This window comes from Sorghum bicolor, chromosome 3 (genome assembly GCF_000003195.3).
Source record: "Sorghum bicolor cultivar BTx623 chromosome 3, Sorghum_bicolor_NCBIv3, whole genome shotgun sequence".
NCBI lineage: Eukaryota > Viridiplantae > Streptophyta > Magnoliopsida > Poales > Poaceae > Sorghum > Sorghum bicolor.
The window spans coordinates 29,107,162-29,113,161 of record NC_012872.2 but is presented as its reverse complement, the minus strand read 5'-3'; positions in this window follow the sequence as shown (position 1 = coordinate 29,113,161).

Sequence of the window (6,000 nt, the reverse complement as noted above, 5' to 3'; positions counted from 1 at the left end):
TGGATATCCCCTGTCTAGCTGGATCGTGTGGTAGGCCGCGTAGGTGACAGTTACATTGGTCCTCTGTAGTCCACCTCTCGTTAGCAGGACGGGTAGGGTTTGTCGGCCTAAGGATAAGCATCCTTTGTGGTGTACTGTTATCACGTGGTTCGTCCCAGACATAGACATACCCCTTTGAAGTAGAGAAACCATAGTTATACTCTCTATTCTGCTACCATCGCCCATATACTAGAATTGCTCTATTCTCTATTCCCATATTATCACTCACTATTATCTTACCTTTAATATTGTTCTTATTCAATTCTACCATCTTTCCTATTTACACTTATCTATTTATCTTGGTTAAGTTAGAGCGTAGTTAGTTCTCCCATTTCCCTGTGGATACGATAAAACCTTTAACCGGGTAAAAGCTTCAACGGTATCCGTGCGCTTGCGGATTATCTGTGTGCGTATAAATACCATAGTACACTCTAGTGCCATGCTGGGGATGACAACCTAGTATTCAAGTGGTGTTAGCAAGTGTCAACAAGCATTTTTGGCGCCGTTGCCGGGGAAATGGTTGCTGAGTTGACTACGAACTAGCTTAATCATTTTCTAAAAAAAATTATTAAAAATATATATATATATACTTTTCCTTTTATCTTTTGCCTTATCTCTGCTGTTCTTTCTTTTTATCTAATCCTTGATCTCTGGTCTATCATGAATTCAAACATGTCTATCTATGAATTTCATAGACCTACGGGCACACATCTCGAACCACCAAAATCTTCAAAGCCTATCATAGCATCTAGTTTTGAGATAGACCCCGAATACATAGAATTTGTTCAAAAACAACCTTTCTTAGGAGAAGGTGAGGAAAACCCATACACACACCTAAGAGAGTTTTATCGAGTCTGTGACCTCCTTCGCATAGAAGGAATGTCCGATGAGACCCTCAAATGGAAGCTCTTTCCGTTCTCTTTAACGGGAAAAGCTAGACATTGGTACAAACTCAAAGTAGGGAGTGTTCATAGAGATTGGAAGGAGTTATATAGTAGTTTTCTTTCTAAATATTTTTCAATCTCCAAAGTGGCGGAACTTCGGTGTGAGATTGTTTCTTTTAGACAACTGAAAGAAGAATCTCTTAGGAAATCATGGGACCGCTTTATTAACCTTACTCTCACTGGCCCAAAGCTTTCTATTCCAGAAGAAGTTCTTCTAATTCACTTTTTTGAGGGCCTTAGTAGGGAAAATAAGCAAACCTTGAATACAGCCTCTAGAGGATCCTTCTATCACCTACCTGCTAGTGAAGCTTGGAATTTGATTGATTTATTAAGTGGGAAGTCTCCTAGCTTTTATATCCCTGAGAAAGCGACAGAACCAGTTCCTAGACAAGAAGAAGAAGTTTCGATAGCCAGATCACAACCACTTCAATTTCAAACTTTAGCTATCGATCCTAAACCGTCAATACCCCAAAATTCTCCAAGGGAGGAAGGAATTCCGACCTTAAATCTTTCAGATGCTGATGGTTTAGACTTCTGGTTCCATAAGAGACCTTCAAGCAGGGATAATTCAAATCCTCGCAACAATGGTTCGCTTAGAGAATGTCCTGGTTCCTGTTATGAAGAAGTTGAGGATGACATATCAAGTGAAGGAGAGCTAAACTATATAGAAAATTCTATCTGCTCCCCTTCCATGTTCACAAATTCTAAATCCATCCTTTACCTTAGAGACCCCTCTTATCCCTCTCCTTTTAAGTCTCATGATGATCCTAAAAATCCATCAAGACTATCAAACCATAGGAGTCATAAAGACCATGAGGATGACATGTCAAGTAATGTCATAGAAGGAGAGCTAAGCCATATAGAAAATCCTAACACCTCCCCTGTCTTGATCACAAGTTCTAAATGGCTAGAATGTGTAGAATGGATGGATAACGAAGAAGCCTTAATAGATTCTGACTTTGGCTCAATCTCAAATGGTGAGTTATTGACTCCTTTGAAGATGAGGTTCATCCAACTACAGAAGAGGACATAGGTGAGACCAATCTAGGAGAAACTCCGAACATTCATATTGGAGACGAAGATAACATTAATGAGCATAGAATTTATTTCATAACCACTTCATTTACTCCATGCTCATATGAAACATCTTCCCAATCTATTGGTCTCTCCAACATTACCACATTTGAGATCTCCAACCCCCTCTTCCTTTCTATTTACAAAAACTTTAAAGGGGCGGTTGTCGATGCATATGTCTATAATAAATATTGCAGATCTCGTTGAGTTGATCTTGATTTAGGTCAGCGTTGGAAGAGAAACCACTTCGCCGACATAAATTGATGGTTTCCCAAGGACAAGCTTAGTGTCTTAAAATAAGCACCGATCAGATCATAACATGAGCTTTTAATTATTTACAATATTACCTGGTGTATTGAGCATATAAGGATAATTGTAAAAAAAATATTCCTTTGGGTATTCTTGTCAATAACCTTTCCAGGATTGGAACAAGAAGATCAGATGAATGACAAGCAAGTACAAGGTATGTCCAACCAATCATCATGCAACACTGAATTAAATTCATCCAAACTTGAATTCTGCAGAATTCAAGCTTGGGGGAGTACTTTACATAAAAACATCCTTTGCCATGTTGCTATGTTGGTTGTCCCTACATTTAAGACATGCTCAAATTGTTAAATACTAATCACACTACTTCATCTCCACTTGAGTAGATCTCTATAAATGCTGTCATGTTACCTTTGTCTATTTACTAGTAAGTGTTAGTTTGGAAGTACTGCACATACTTCTATTGGCTTTTAAATTAAGCATGGTGCTTAGGTTAAACAGCCTTCCTTAATCTGATTAGACATGGAGTCTAGTTCGGTTATTGAACTAAAAACTGCTTGTGTAGACATTGGTATATTTTTGACGGACTAACCCCTGCAGAAAAAATTTTCAATATCGATTTGGGAAGTCCTGAAATAAACTCACATCAGAGACGAAGAGAGTGACACATGAAGTTTAATAATTTGCACAAGAAGGACATAGCTCATTCATCATAGAGAGATGATCCATGGAGGGTGCCACAAACACGATGCACAACCGCTAAGAAAGGAAAGCTTCCACAAGGTGATACTGTACCATCACTCTTCAAGCAAGGTAACATCTTAAGGTACTTGACTATCACTTTTATAAGCTTCTCCTTGGTTCTGGCGTTCATATAAATAAAAGAGTCAAACATGTATGATTTACAACTCTAGATTAACCAACCCAACTGATTCAACATGTTTAGTCCTTTAATCCTTGTTCTTAGTACTGCCTCCATAATCCTACACTCCTAATCATATGAGCTAAAATGTTACACATTCAATCTTTGAGAGATATAAAGAAAAAGACATATACATAGATAGATTATCTTTCCATAAGGTTGAGCGATCTGATCTGACAAATGTTATAAGTGCTACACTCATGAACTTTTCATCCATCAACTTTGTCTTGCTCACTATGCTTAGGGTTAGAGAAGAACAAATACACTTTAGGTTCTGTTGGTGTTCTCCACCAAGAGGACCCATGCACTTGATCTCTGCCTTGTCTCTATGAGTAGGTACACTTCGAGCAAAACACGGAGGAGTTTTATAACTCTCAGACTTTACCAAGTAAAGGACCTGGATCTACGAGCACAAACACACTGAGCAGGATACTGCCAACGCCGCACTTCGAACTGCTGGGCAAATGAAGAGGTGCAGACGTCAAGGTCCGCACCTGAATCAAATGACGCACCTGAAAAATGAACACGGTGAGAAGTCTTGTTAAGAAGACTTAAAAACATTGAACCATCGCCGAAAGGTAAGATCGGTAGTTATCCATATTTATCCTTTCTGCATTCCCTTTTCCCTTTAATTATTTACTTTCCTTAAATAGATTATTAGTTAATCATGCTATCTTGAAAAGAAAATAAAAATGTTAAAAAATACTAAGCCCCATGTGAGTATACGAGTGGCATAAAAACCCATAAGTACCTTCACTGTGGTGGCATAAAAATAAAATAAATATTTCTTCTCTGCTTTAGAAAATAAAAATATAAAAACAGGGAGTAATATTTATTGAGGAAGCTCAACATGATGAAGGCTAGATATTTATGCTAACACTTAATTAGTTCCACAAGCTTTGTTGTCTATTTGAGCTCCACAGAATTTAAGAATCAAGAAGACTAGCAGACGGAGGACATTGTAATCGCTGTCAGAATGCTGCTGACTTTCAAATACAACTCTGCCACCTGCTAGCTACATCAAGAGAAATTACGTCAAAATTTAGCTTGGGGGAAGAGCACCCCCATTTATCTCGCTAAGTATTTCTACCTATCTTTATACTTATATTATATTAGAATATTAAAATACATAAACTATGAAAAACCAAATAAAGATTTTGTGTTTATATATATATCTTTTGCTTAGTGTGTTTAATAAATAAAGTGGCTATGCTAATCTAAATCTTAATAATAAAACTCTAGCATGGATATGATGAATAGTTGCTCTGCCTAATTTGCAAATTTGAAGTTCTCTCTCAAGTTTAGACATAACTGTTATAATTTAAAGCTTGCTCTAGATCTAAACTTGTGGGATGAAAACTTGATCTAAAATCTAAGTTGTTAACAGATATGATATGGGAAGGTTGAGCTGCTGTTTATCTGTTCCTAGAGATGCTAGAATTCTGGAGAATTTTATCTTTGAAAAATCTTTAAAATATTGCATGATGAGTTCCTGTATGATGAGAGTTTAATACCACAGCCATATATACATGCTTGCTAGACTTTGAGCCACACATTTATGATTTACTGCTTATGAGCATTGAGTGTGGTCAAGCTGTGTAGACCCTTAGGAGCTTGTCATGTGGTTAAATCAAGATTCACTTGCACGTTCACTCATATATGCTACTTCTACTCCGGAAGTACCATCCATATATATCCATCCATGTCCATCTCCAGAACCACCCAAAAATATTCTACTCCTAATCCGGAAGAGAATAGCCAAAAATATTTCTGTTTTCCCTTGTGAAATAAATGCTCAAGTTATCTTGCTACTACCACTTGCTATATTATCTCAAGAGATGAGTGCTCTGAAAAAAAAGAAAAGAGAAGAAAAGAAAAAAAATAAATAAACGAGGAAATAAAAAGGGGAAGTGCCCGGAACCTCGAAAGAAAAGAAAAAAGAGTGAGACGAGAGGTAAAAATGGACAAGTGTCCGACAGTAGAATTAGGGGTACAGGATACCCACCTGAGACGAAAGAAAAATGAAAGATAGAGCATCTCATTCTCCTCATAAAGTTTCAAAAAGCAAGGAAGGTATGTATCCCCTCAAAAGAGCAAAAGTAGAATTAGACTTCCACCATTGTTATCACCATCATCACCATACACCATTCATTCGCCACACATGGATATCTTGATTTGACTTATTGACTTGTTTCTCTGGATCCATGGTTTGACTATGCAATAAATGTCTTGTAAGTATGTATTAGCTGTCTCCCACCTATGAGCTCCAGATATTAAAGCCTTATTAGAGTAGGGTGAGAGAGAAGGCAATGTCACTATGCCTTATACCACAAATACCACATATCTTGAGAGAAGGCATATACCATCACTGCCTTGGTAAGGATCCAGAAATACCACAAAAGAGAGATTTAGAGAGTCATACAAGGAATCTCTGAGTTTTATTTGAAAATGTGCAAAAAACTCCAGATCTATAGCTGATCAAGAATAAGAGACATGGCACTTGGCTAGACTGTTCTATCTTTTAACTACTCAAGACAGAAGTGACGGTTACAAGTCCCATGGTGAAAGGTAAAGTAAGTAAGTTTTAGTTCTTGACAGTTTACTCTAACTCAGAGATGAGATCTTATTTAAAAGCATGTGTACCATCAAATATTTAAGATATTGCAACAACTTCTGATCCATTGCTGAGTCTATCCTTGCTCAGGGACGAGCAAGAGGTAAGCTTGGGGGAGTTTGTTGACGGTCCTTAAGTAT